Raw genomic sequence first — 14,229 nt, 5'->3', positions numbered from 1 at the left:
AAGCACAGCCAAGTGGCATATATACTGAAATGCTGGTTATCTTGTGTTGGAGCCTCACACAAAATTCTGCACAAAGAAAATCCAGAGCAAAGTGAGTAGGAGCACCCTAGTGCTTCATTTGGCCAGGGCTGTCTTGGTATGCAGAGTTGCTCCAGTCCTTACCTTGTTGGAACCACAGCACGACTCATGTAGGACTGTGAAGGTAGAAGGTAGAAATCTTTCCATTACTAGCTTTTTCAACAAAGCCTATTCCTTCATCTGGAAGAAGTTTCCCATGAATGAAAAAGGGCAGGTGCAGACAGATGAACCCCAGTCTGGGTGGTTGGACAGGTATGGTGTTCTAGGGTTTGTGTGTATCTAATTTGCACACAGGAGCCATGATCTCTAGGACGTACTTTATTTTGCCATTTGAAATGCCTTGGAAACAGCATGTGGATTGTAATACATCCTTAAATTTTTTATCAAGAAATGTATTTTCAGTGCTTCAGTGTACCATGAGTTCCCCTAATAGTCTGAAAGAACACTTACAATATCAAGTCCTAACTGGCTTGAGGGATTTGTTTTGCTTTGTTTTGTATCTTCTGTTAGAGAGACTATTGTACAAGCTGTAAACTGAATTTAAGATGTATTTGGAGAGTTGGACTGTTCTGCCCAAAAACTGCCTAAATCCAGCAGGTTTAATTGGATCACATTGCTCAAGACTATTCCCAATTAAATCTTGACCTCCTCTAAGGATGAAAATCTGACAACATTCCTGGGCAGTCTATATCAGTGTTTAGCTATTTTCATGACAAGAAAAATATTTCCTGTTACCTAATAAGAATTCCCTGTCTTCTTACTTGTGTTCATTGCTTCTTGTTCTTTTGCTATACATGGTTGAAAAGAGTCTGGTTTTATGCCCTATAACTTCTGATCACGCAGCTGTAGTGAACAGAAATGTGTCTCATTTTCCATCTCCATTCCAAAATGAACTGTTCCCACTTCTAGAGCCTTTTCTTGTACTCTATGTACTCCAAATCCTGACCATCTTTGTGTCATCCAGTGGATTCACTCCAGTCTGTCGATGTCCTTTTTGCAGTGACCAGAAATAGAAAAAAAGCACTAAATGCAGTACTGCAAGTGCTAAAGAGCTCTACTGGACCTGACAGTTACACAAGTACCACAGCAGGTCTGAATGCAGCTGGCCATCTTTGCTGCAAGGTCACACTGCTGGTTCATGTTGGACTTGCTGTTCACAAGGACACTAGGATCCTTCTCTGCAGAATTGCTTTTCTGACAGTCAGCCCTGGCCTGTATTGTTCCGTTGGGTTATTCCATCAAGAACCAAGGCTGAGTTTTGTCCTGTTGGACTTCACAACGTTCCTGTAGGTCATTTATCCAGATTCCTCTCAAGAGTAGCCTTTCCCTCTAGCGAACTGTCCACTCAGCCAGTCTGATGTCATTCACAGATCTGATGACCATCTTAGCCTGGTCATGGATAAAGACATGAAACAATCTTTGTGCCAGTTTTGATCCCCGGGGGGTATCACTGGCTCCCAGTTGCCAGCAGTTCCTACCCACTGCATGGTCCACTTTTCCAGTGCATGTCTCACCCGTTTGCTGGTCAGAGCTCTATGAGAGACTGTGTTAAAGGCACTAGAAAGTCAAAGTACACAACATGGTCTGCCTTACACATAGCACCGGTATCCTCATAGTGGGAAATGATGAGGAGGATCAAACTTGAGTGAAGTTCCTCTGAAGGGTTAGTGTCACGAAAATGGTGGAAGGCTTGTTTAAACAAACCTTGTAGCTGAAAAAAATTACAGTTTGAGGTCATAGTGGCTTAAAAGAAACATGTGAAATGATTCCTCAGAGGACATGGGTGCTTTGAGGAGCAGGGCTCATAGTGGTTCACAAGATCTGGAAGATCATGAGAATCACCTGGGAATAAAAATAGGATAATTAAAACAAAATAATTTGTTTGGTCAGGTAAACAGTAACTCACTGAGTGGGGCCTCCATAACTGCATTGTCCACTGCAAAGTGGAGCATTTGCTGGAGTGATAAGCAGATAAAATACAAGATCTCACTATATTAAGAAATCTTCCAGTATTAACAAAAAACAAATTTACAGAAGTTTAAGAAATAATCAAATACATTCCTTGAAGTTGGTCAAGAGTGTGTAGACAGGAAGATGAAGTTCACATGAAAGGGTTCACAGGAGAAAAGACATCTCTAAACAGATCTGTTTTTGGAATGTATGTGAGCTACTCAAGTCTAGGGAGAACAGTCTAAGACAAATACTAAAGGAGGAAACAGTTCTTTTCATGAATACTGAGGCCCCCAGTCGAGTTTTACCTAAACATCTGAACTCACTTCTCCCTTGGATGTCCTTCAGTGGGTTCTGACTAACCTTTCTCTACCTTTGCTAAACTAACTCCAGGAGGAGCTGCAAAATATGGCAGTTTCAATAGTTTACAATCCTGCCTTCTCAGTACTCTCAGAAAGGATTAAAGATTATATTGCTGTTGGTGTCAGTGTGCAGATGATATAAAATTCCTTTTTCTGAGAAAAGAAAGAATAAATAAGATTCTGCTGTTCTTGTAATTACTTGTTCAAATCTCACAGAGAAATTTGTAAAGCATGTAAGTACACTTCTGAAAACAAATGAAGTTGAGATACCAGTTAGGTATCTTAATATCGTTAATGCAGAATTCTGTAATCAAAGTTTTCAAATTTAAAAAAAATTTGTTTTTCACACCTTACTGGCCAAAAGACTGTGTTACACAGGCTATCTGTCTGAAATTGGCTTTGTCTACGGCACCTGAAATGAACTTGAGGAGAAGGTCATTACTGTTACCTAAACTGTCAAAGAGGGAAATTTTAAGGGGCTTAATAAAATATACAAAGTTGTTAAATACAATCAAGCTAAAGTATTGCTTTTAAGAAGAGTGCACATACTTTTTGGAAATGATTGGACAACACTTAAGGTGTGATCTTAATGGACAGTGTTGCATTTTCTCTGTGATAGCATGATGCCTTGACAAATGAGGCATGCTGAGTTTGTTAAACAGAAGCTTTGAAATACTTTTCTGCGTTGCTTAATGTCCTTAGTTGATCAGTCCAAAGGTGCTATGAGTCAGTGTGCATGAATAAGAGCTCATTCTCTTCCCCTTTTTTCCTTGTAATGCCATATAAATCTAGGCAAAAGGATGAAAAAAAGATTTTAAGATTTACCTCACCTATTTGTATTGAACATGTCATAAGCAATCACCTGCACGGTATGGAAAACAATTTGGTCTTTCATGATGGAGTTCCAATCAGACTTCTGTATAATTGTTTGCTAATGTTTTTGATCTATTATTTAGACTGAGACAGGGCAGGTATTTCAATGTCACCTTAATAGCAATGAATATTTGTACATGATGTTTACATGAGTGTTTTATGCATTGTTCCTCTGTCATCTCTTTACAATCTTATTTTGTGTTCTTGTAGAGAACACGAATATTCTAGCACTTGTTTTTATCTACAGACTAAAACAAATATTTGGAATTATTCAGAAATAAGTAAATCATTAATGCCTGATATATTATCCCACTTTTATTTGTCTTGAGGATATGTTTACATTTTTCATGCCTGTAGATGAATTGATGGATTTTTCTCTGTTTTTTTGTTTCTGTTTTCTATGAGAAAAAATTATACTGTTGAGAATGAGAAACTATAATATTATAAACTATAGTTGCTGCAGTCAAGAAGAGTTTGTTTTCTCTTGGGTGAAATGAAGTGTCTTCCTTATACCACGTAGAGTAGGGAGTGAACATAAGCAAAATGGAAGCAATTTTTACGCCTGGGTACTGTATCGAGGCTGAATCAAATGGTTCTGGAGCTGCATTCTAATAGGTTGTCTCTTATTTTCCTTCAATGGATTTTTGTTTCAATATATTTCTGATGAAAAAGGAACATAGAACATGCCTCTGAAGACATAATTTCTTGAAGCTCTATACCTTTTAGCAGATTTGAAAGCTCAAGTTCCTAATGCAGATTGATACTGATAGTCATAAAATAACTGTTTTTCCATACCAAATGTTGCTAGTATAAATGCAATCTACTAACAGACATTTACAATTTATATTTATCAAAAATGTATTTTATATAAAATATGGCTCAGAAGGGATAAGGGATAAGGGATAAGACAATTTTGAGTGATTTTTTCAGAGCTCATTTCTGTAATACACTTAGCACATCCCATGTTTATAGTTCAATGGTCTACGAGCTCATCCCACTTCCACTGTGGGGGAATTGGGATTTGGCCTACAGGAGCAGAAGTTTTGTTTGTTCCTGACTGGCATCTGCATATAATACACATAGAACTACAATTCCCCCATGCATGTTTAAAAGATCTGAAAAATATTTTTTTACAACTAGTCTTGGAAAAAAACAATGAGGATGAAGTAATCTGATTAGCAAGTGGCATTTGAGAGCTGAAGTAAGGAGAGAGGCTGAATGTAGCAGATTTTTTATGAAATATCCTGCTACTTTAGCTACAGTAGGAGGAGGAGGAGGCACAAAGGTTAGTTTTAATTTTTACTTCCGGAAAGCCACTGGAATTTTGAACCTGAAAAAGAGTAATGAAAAAGAAAAAAAAAATGCTGTGTGTACTGATTGGTACACAGTGTACCAATCACTTCAAAAAACCTTTCTGAACCATGCCCATAAAATATCCCCTTATTATTCTTAGAAAGTTACTTTCAGAAAAGTTAAGCTACTAGAAACAAACTGCAGGATAATGATGTGCTTTTGGAAACACCTGTAGATCTGCCTATTTGCAGATCTAAAAAGTAGTCCTTAGAAGTTTGGGTTCATACAATGCCCCATGACTCCTTAAAATATTTTTCTGTGTGTCTTCTATTTTTCTCATAAAATTCTAGCAGGAATTGTATCTCCAGTCTGTGCAAGCTGAACAAGAGTACTTTTAACTAAATTACTTAACATTCAGTGCATCAGCATGAATCTTCACAACTCAGTATCTTAATGGTGTCTCCATGAATGTGTCTTGTCATTTCAGCATCCATCTACATTTCTGAAATGACTGGTTTTGGGCCCTACATTTAACATCATGCTATTATATAGTATAAATTCTGGGTTAATTAAAAATCCACTTTTGTAGTTACTTGGCCATCTTCCAAGACTAGAAATTTTGTAGTTGCTAATTCTTAGGCACTTCTTTTGGACACACTAGCTCATATTTTGTTATTTTATACACAAGCTGACATATGGTTCTAGATTTTTTAAATTATCTTTTTATGGCTAAACAGGATTTATCATTGATTTCTTTGTACTTCTGATCCTCCAGCTATAAACCTGCATTTTAGGAAACTGCCTTGTGTTGTGAATTCAGACTTCAAAGGTTGCAGAAGTTTTTTTTTTTGTTTTTTTTTTTTTTTTTTTTTTCCTCTTACTTTTTCAGCTGCCTTTTTTTTTTTTTTTTTTTTTAAGTAGATGATACTAGAACTTTCTTCTTCTTAAGAGCTGTTTCTGTGACTTAAATAACCATTATCTTTTAAGTACAGGATTCATTAGGATGGACTACCTTGGAAGGCGTATATTCTAAAAAATAATTTTCTCAGCCTGTATTAGGAGTTACTGGTGTGATACAAAAATTGTCACCTGAAAGACTCTTCTTTTTTCTATAAGTTTTTATATGCTCTTCCAGTAAAATACTGACAAACACTTTCATCTTTCTATTTTGAAGCCAATTTTGCCTTTACTTCATCATCACAATTTGTTTGGGAACAAGAGATGCTTTCTGTTGAAGAACAATTTCTTCATTGCTCTATTGCTTGTTTTTCCAGCAGTCAATCTCAAAAGACTGAGAGACTATTGCAAGGTCATATAATAATAGAGTCATTTAGTTTGGAAAAGACCTTTAAGATCAAGTCCAACTGTCAATCTGACACTGCCAAATCCACCCCTAAACCATGTCCTTAAGCGTCTAGACAGTTTTTAAATACCTCCAGGAATGGTGACTCAACTACTTCCCTGGGCAGTCTGTTCCAATGCTTGACAACCCTTTCCATGAAAAAATTTGATTAGTCACTTCTTATCTCTTTGATTAGTTACTGTCAGTCTAGATCTAAAGTATCTGTACTAAACTTTAGGCTGTTGTGCTCACTGTGTGCCATTTGACTACAGTAAAAGCACAGTCACCCAAAAGAGAAGCTGTTTAAACCCAGGGAAGGAGCTTCAGCTGAGTTTAACCTTTGGAGAGAAGGACCTGTCCCACCACAGGGAAGGAGGTAGCCTCAGCGGGCACTTTGGCCAAGCTCTCCTTGTGATTGCGTGTTCTTTCTGGATGTGCAGGTGTGGCGGGACTTCCAGTCAGATCATCTGAAAGCTCTCAAGAGCCAAGATAATTGGTCCATGACAGTTTGCATGCCTGTGGACTGGCAAGGGACTTTTCACAACTCAAGCCAGGTCAGCACAGCAATGTGACAGGAGGCAATAAAACTTCATTAGGTTCAGAAGGAATAAAGTTTCCATTGAAATACCCTGAAATACTCAAAAACTCATCCTGCATTTTCTTAGCCTTTCCATAATGCTGGACTTTTTAATGGGGACCCCTCTTGTGTGCAGGTGCTTAGTTCCTTTAAACTGTTCTTTCTCCATGGTACTTGAAGGTTAGAAGAAACCACCTCCTTGAGGGACACATTGTCACTAAACCTGCTTTCCGTCTGGATTTATTCCCTGCTGTGTATCCTTAAATCTGTAGCCAAAGAGCTTTAGAACCAGCTCCCTGAAAGTCATGAGGTTGGTTTGCAAAAGCCAAATCCAGCTCCCTTTCCACTGCTCACTTCACAGCACCTACCTCTTGGGTATTTTCTTACACTTAAAGGACTCCTCAGCCACTACAACCTGCAGTGCCTCATCACCTTAGGCGACCTGCATGTGAGAGTCTAGATGCTTGTCCCAGCAACATGCCACCCCCACAGGTAGTCACTGCCAGCCAAAATTAAGCAGTGTTGCTTGGGCTAACATGGCCCATAAAGAAAGAGGGATCTCCATGGTTTTAGAGTCTCCTGGACTCTAACCAGGAAAGTGACAGGTTTTCATCTCTTCCTCAGGACCACTGTGTACACTGCATAAATATACACCCAAGGCAGATAGAAATTTTGGAGGGAAAATTTGTAGCTAGTGTAGTAGGTGAAGCTGTTTGCAATCAGTATATAAACACAACTGTCCCAGGTACTTGCACAAGTAATAAAAAGCCATTGGCTTGTATCTGCCTACAGGTAGAAAATCAAAACAAAAACCACAAAACAAACAACTAAACCAACAAAACAAAAAAATCTTCCCTTGAAGTTCATTACAACTGACTCCCATGTTCAAGTATTGTAAGGGCAAAGAATTTGTAAGTGTTGCTGGATAGAATGCTGGACATGACCCATCCATGTGCACTCCCAGCCCAGAAAGCCAAATGCGGTCTGCATCCTAAAAAGTGTGGGCAGCAGGGGAGGGAGGAAATTCTGCCCCTCTGCTCTGCTCTGCTCTGCTCTGCTCTGCTCTGCTCTGCTCTGCTCTGCTGAGATCCCACCTGGAACCCTGCATCCAGCTCTGGGGTCCCAGCACAGGCAGGACATGGAACAGCTGGAGTGAGTCCAGAGGAGAGACAATTGATGATTAGAGGGATGGAGCACCTCCTGTGAGAAAAGGCTGGGAGAGTTACAGCTGTTCAGGAAAAGTCGTCTGCATGTAATATGAATAACTGCCACTGCATTCATTTCATACAGTATTGTACTTGTGAACATCCAAATATTCTGCCTCACATACACTCTCTTTCTGCTGCAAAATTTTCATCTTTGGAGTCACAGTATCTAATAAGGTTTAGGGCCACCTCAGTCTTAGAAGACTGGAGGATAAGATGTGTCCACAAGTCCTTGAAGAAATGGACACATTGTGTAGTGTGTATTCACTACAATGGACAATGCATTTCCACTGCAGAAAGTACTTTTGTTTTTCTCCCCTTTCCCCATAGACCTCATTTGTCAAATAAGTCATAAAGCTGTGGTCCAAGATATGGCCTCTCTCCTTCACAGGTGTGTCTCTGACTTCCCAGATCCCTGCTGCTTATGTTGGGATGACTGTACAGTTAGTTTAAATCAACTCATCCTCTTTAGATGGACTGTCAGACCATCCTTATGATGTATTTGTGAAGTCACCTAACGTGACTTCTGTTTTAAAGGGAAAAATAAGGTAAAGTGTGAATAACAAGTGCTTAAGCGCTTGATGGTGTTCACCACAGGTGGGTGATCAGTTGGCTTTTAAAAAAATTCTAAATCATACTGCGTATCATCTCAGTCTCACTCCTTGCTTCAGAAGGGGGAAGGCACAGGTGAAAGGATGGTTTTAGCATGCCCACATGAAAAAAGGTGATCTTTACATTCTGCCTTATTTGCTGTAATAGAATCTACATTACAAAAGGAAATTGGAGAGCTGGGTACACTGTGGTGGCTGGTGAGGCATGGGTTGTATTCATCCTAACAAGGATCAAGCTTTTATTTTATTTTCCTCTTTAGTGAAGTACTGCTAGGATCCATATCTCCTATCTTCTGATATTTCTGAAACTCCTTGATATTTGCAATTTTTGCCACATTTTGTCTGCCATTGAGTGTTTTTGAACTTGGTTGAGTGCAATTATTTTCAGATGCAGAAGGACATCAGCTGACAGGAATAATGTGGCCATGTATGCTAGATTTTAAGATGTCATTAGAAATGCAGTTGGGTTTAAAAACACAAAAAGTTCATTACATTTCCTAGTCCCTCAGGACCTGTCACTCTTTTAAGAATCACTTTGACAACAATTTCGTTATAAGGGAATGGGGGAATTATCTTTTATTCAAGAAATGTAAAGGGGTTTTGTTGTTGTGAATTTACTTTAAAGCTGTTTGTTTGGGGTTTTTTTGTTAGTGGAAAAAAAGGAAAATTAATATATGATTGCTCTGACTTTAGCCTTGGCAAATCACTAGATACTAAAAAATCCAGCTGTCCCCGAAACACATTCTGCAGTGAAAACTGGAAACATCATTTTCCCATGGCCAGATTTAAAGGCCGGGTTGAATATCTTGGCAGTGAGATAGTAGAACTGTGTTTTGCAGAATGTCATGACAATTAACAACTTTTCTTCCAACAACTAAAAGAATTTTTTACTGAATTTGCATTTTCTCAAAATAAATATTCTCATTAGGAAGAAGAAGATTTTCAGTGATAGTTATTAAAGGCGGTAAATTAAGACTCTTAAAGAAAAAGCCTACAAAAATGAGAACAAGGAACTCTGTGATAGAAAATGGAATTTATCTGGGAGACACTCAGGCTTGCAAATTTAAGGCATTTACTTTCTATAGTTAGTACAGGTTTGTAGACAACTGATCTATAGCATCTTGATTTATTGATATTTAATACTAACAGTATGTGAGAAGTGTCCCTGATATGGCAGTAGGAAGTGTGAAATATTATTATTTGTCAGCTTTTTTAAGGGCATTTTTTTCTAACTAGATATTTTCATCTGTGATGTAGTATTTGCTCTCCTTTTGCTTTTGTGTTGGATGTCACAGCCTTTGCAGATTCCAAGTCTGAAGGATACAATTTCAAGAGCCAACAGAATAGATCAGTACCCATTTAAGCGTTGGCAAAATCAGATAGACTGAGCAATAGATCAGGTAGGATACCTGAAGCAGCTGAGCAGTCATACAGAAGCTTCTTTTTCATGGGTATAAGATCAGTCTGCAGGAGGTTTTCTCCTTGCTGCCTGAATTCTTGCAATATACCAATTTAAACCGCACAAGTTGCTGATCATTCACAGTTGGATAAATGTATTGGATGTAGAAAAACCCACGCAAAAAAACCCTTGAATTAATTTGGTGTCCCTTTATTCCTGTTCGTAAGACTATGAGGAGAACAGATTAGTCTGCTTTGTGCTATTACAAGGCAGACTGCTGCACTACCACAGGCCACCCATATGGCTGGAATGCAGAGGCAGACAGTGCCCTGCTCTACTAAATGTTCATACATAAATTAAATCAGTAAAACTCCAGTGGCTGGAAAACTCTAATTGAGCTGAAAAAGTCTGGCTTTTATTCCTGGCTTTGTTGTAGATTGTCTGTATGGCCTTGGATGGAGTTTGGCTTCTTTTGTGTAGTGATGGAAGCCAATAGATGTCCTTTCTTCTGTTTATTTTGGCTGGAGCTTCAGGGTAACAGCTGACTCTCAGTGTGTTGTGCAAGACAGAGAATGGCACGACCTTCACACAATCACAGGATCATAGAATCCTTAGGATTGGAAGAGATCTCTAGAGATCATCCAATCCAGCCCCTGTTCCAAGGCAGGATCACCCTGACCTGCTATACAGAAACATGTCCAGGTGGGTTTTCAGTGTCTCCAGAGAGGGAGACCTCACGACCTCCCTGGGTGTCCCTGTGACGCCCTCAATGTAAGGAAGTGGTACCTCATGCCGAAGTTGAATTTCTTGTGCTTTGGTTATGGCCACTGCTCCTCATTCTGTCAGTGGGCACTATGGAAAAATGTTGGGCACCATCCTCTGGGCCTGTGGCTTTGTCTTGGGTTGCAATGCAAGATGTAACCGAAAGTATGTATTCTAATTGCCAGCTGTTAAAACCAGGTGGGGCAGTGTTCTTTATCTCTTCCACACCCATCCTCCCTCAGGGGGGATATCTTCTGTTAATGGGCTATTGAGTCTCACTGCGTGACTGATAAAATTACATCATCCCATCGGGAGATGTGCTGCCCAGGGGAAGGAGCCAAGCATTCTTACTTGGATAAAAATCCAAGATTCAGAACATCAGGGGAGCTGCTTTTCCACTGGATTCCCAGAGGAAAACCAGACCCATCTACACCACCACTGGATTTTTAGAGGAAAACTACACCCTTCTACAGGATCGTTGCTTCAACAGAACCAGGTCTGTCACTCCAGGAGGACTGCAGCCATGATTTAATTGGACTGTTACCAACACCCTGACCAACAAGGTGTCAGGTTGTATTCTGATTCTGTCAGTGTTTTCTTTCTGTCTGTTTGCTTTTTTTGTACTACTACATTTTTGATTTAATCTTTCTAGTAAAGAACTGTTATTCCTATTCCCACATCTTTGTCTGAGAGCCTGTTAATTTCAATATTATAATAATTCAGAGGGAGGGGGTTTACATCACATCAAATGAGGCTTCTGCCTTCCTTAGCAAGACATGTCTTTCCAAACGAAGACAGCCTTGAAGGTATTTGTATGCATTGATGAGATCCCCTCTCAGTCTTCTCTTCTCCAGACTAAACAGGCCCAGCTCCTTCAGTCTCTCCTCATAAGAGAGGCGCTGCAGATCCCAAATCACCTCTGTGACCTGCACTGGACCCTCCCCAGTAGCTCCTTTTCTTTCTTGTACTGAGGAGCCCAGAGGAGCTGGACACAGAGGAGCTGAGGAGCCCAGAGGAGCTGGACACAGCACGCCAGATGTGCCTCACTAGAGTGGAGTAGAGGGGGACAATCACTTCCCTTGGCCTGCTGGCCACACTCTTCCTGATGCCCCCAGGACCCCACTGGCCCTCCTGGCTGCGAGGGCACTGCTGGCTCGTGGACAGCTCGGTGTCCACCAGGACCCCCAGCTCCTTCTCCACAGAGCTGCTTTCCAGCAGGTCACCCCCAGCCTGTGCTGGGGCCCAGGTGCAGGACTCTAAACTCGTCCTTGTCGAACCCCATCAGGTTTCTCTCTGCCCAAATCTACAGCCTATCAAGGTCCCTCTGAGTCGCAGCAATGCCTTCAGGTGTGTCAGCCACTCTCCCCAGTTTCGTATCATCTGCAAACTGGCTTAGAGTTCATGCTGTCCCTTCATCTGAGTTGCTGATAAACAAGCTGAATAAGAGTGGACCCAGTACTTGTCCCTGGGGAATGCCACCACTACAGGCCTCCAACTGGATTCTGCTCTGCTGGCCACAACCCTCTGAGCTCTGCCATGTCAGCCAGTTCTTGATCCAGCTCACTCTCCCTTCATCTAACCCACATTTCCTGAGCTTACCTGCAAGGCTGTTATGTGAGATAGTTCCAAAAGCCATGCTTCCCATCTATAAATTCAGGACTGATGTGCTTGTGCACTACTGAGCATGCAGTGACTCCTCACTGCTTGCTGAACGTGGCTGCTCGTGTGCTTGCTAAAGAGGGTCTGCAGATAATGCTGTAGCCCTATGAGTAGGTAGGTATCATTCTTGATAGTAGCTGTGTGTCAGAGAAGTACTGAAGGTAGCCTTAGATGAGAAGTGAATTAAAGTGGTTGTCTCATTACTACATTAGTCATAGGTGTGTCATAGGGGGGAGGTCTTGCAGTACTTCTTTTTAGTTATTTGTGGAAGAAAGTGGAAAAGCCTGTTCAACAAAAGGAACAGAAGCCAAGCCAAATCCGTAATGACCTATTCTTCTTCCTGCTCAGTGGTTACATGTGTCTTATTGCTGAGCATCCAGCTGAAACTTTCAGGGAAATTTTGGTATGCTGTACTGGGACTGCTGACTCAGTGCAGCTCTTGCAGCCTATTCAATAAAAACATCTGGTACAGCTCTGATTTACACTTGTTTGAAGAGAGAAAAACAGGTGCATCTACTGCTGCAGTGGGAAGCTGTCAAAAGGAGGAATCTTCTCCCGCTCCAGCCCTCATCCTGGCAACTTTGAGAGCCATCATTGTGGTGACTCTTACACTTCAGAAGCCTCATGCTCTACCTCAGCATGTTACTGTAAGGCAACCCTCAATCAACGCATAATGAGAGACTACTATTTCCTTCTTACACAGTACAGTTTAACCACTAATGAAGGATATATCAGTTCAGTGTAAGCGCTCTGTTTTCAACCAGTGAATTTAAACTGATTTAGATTAGATGGACTGATTTAGCTGAATGGAAAAATATCTTACAATGAAATAGGGATATCCTCCCAGGAGCTTAATTACTAGTAAAAATTGCTGAAGCTTTCTCCTACCAAAGAAGCTGACCAGACACATGCCTTTAATGAAAGTATTAAACACTGATCACTCTTCTACGATACCCTGCCACAATCCAGGAAGTTGAGAAGGGTTGTGAAGTGAGTCTGGTCCTCTGGTGTGGTGTTGAAGAAGGCTGAAGGCCAGCTCTGTGATGCTTGTAAGCAAGCATGAGCACCAATTGAACTGTCTTGGTTTATGGTTTCTTGGCTTCTAATGTAGCAATCCGCTAGTGAAGTCAGGATATATTCCCATCTTGAATACTCCTTTTCTAACAGTCTAGTTAAAATTTTAAGTGTAGGGACCATCTGCATTGTAAAGCTAAACTTAACTGAAATAAACTTACTCCAGGATTAATTAGGCCACTGTAGTTTCATTCAGATCACTGGTGTTAACACTGGCACACAGTTGGAAGAAGTGGCAAATGGAGCTCGACTCCCCTGTCATCAGTGAGCAATATGCTCTTGTGGCAAAGTAGGTCAAGAGCATCTTTGGCTGAATTAGGAAGGGTGCTGCAAACAGATCAAGGGATGTGATCCTTCTACTCAGTTTAGCACTGCTGAAACATGTCTATAGTTCTAATTCCATCTCTGGGCTTTCCAGTGTAACATAGGCATGAACATATTGGAAAATAGTCCAGCAAAGGGGCACAAAAAGAATAGAGAAGTAGGATCATGTGACATAAGAGAAGAGACTGAGACAGCTGTGATTTCTTATTCCACAGAATAAAAGAATTGGGGAAATCTTACCCTTGTGTATGAATACCTGTTGGGGAGGAATAAAGAAGATGGAGCCAAAATCTTTTCAGAGGTGCCCAATGAAAAGACAAGTGACAATGGGAGCAAAGGAGATTTTGGGTTGTGGGTTTGTTTTGGTTTGTTTCACTGTTACAGCAGCTGAACATTGCCAGAAATTGGACAGAGAGGCTGTGGAGTCTCCATCATCCTCCGACATATTAAAAATCTGACTATTCAGTATCCTGAGTAACTTGATGTAAGCAGTTGTGCTCTGAGCAGAGAGTTTGGTCTAGGTATCTCTGAAGGTATCTCTGAGGTCCCTCCCAACCTCAGTCATTCTGGGATCTTGTCACTGAAGAAAGTTGCAATGTTGCAGCCAGTTTCACAATGGTACAGAACCACCATGGTCTTTAATTCACCCTCATTTTACGGACATCCAGTTCATGTACTACTTAGGCTTCACTTGTCAGTCTTTCATTCTTCTAAACATGG

This window comes from Hirundo rustica, chromosome Z, assembly GCF_015227805.2.
Source record: "Hirundo rustica isolate bHirRus1 chromosome Z, bHirRus1.pri.v3, whole genome shotgun sequence".
Lineage (NCBI taxonomy): Eukaryota > Metazoa > Chordata > Aves > Passeriformes > Hirundinidae > Hirundo > Hirundo rustica.
The sequence above is the reverse complement of the archived record's forward strand: the minus strand, read 5'-3'. Positions refer to the sequence as shown.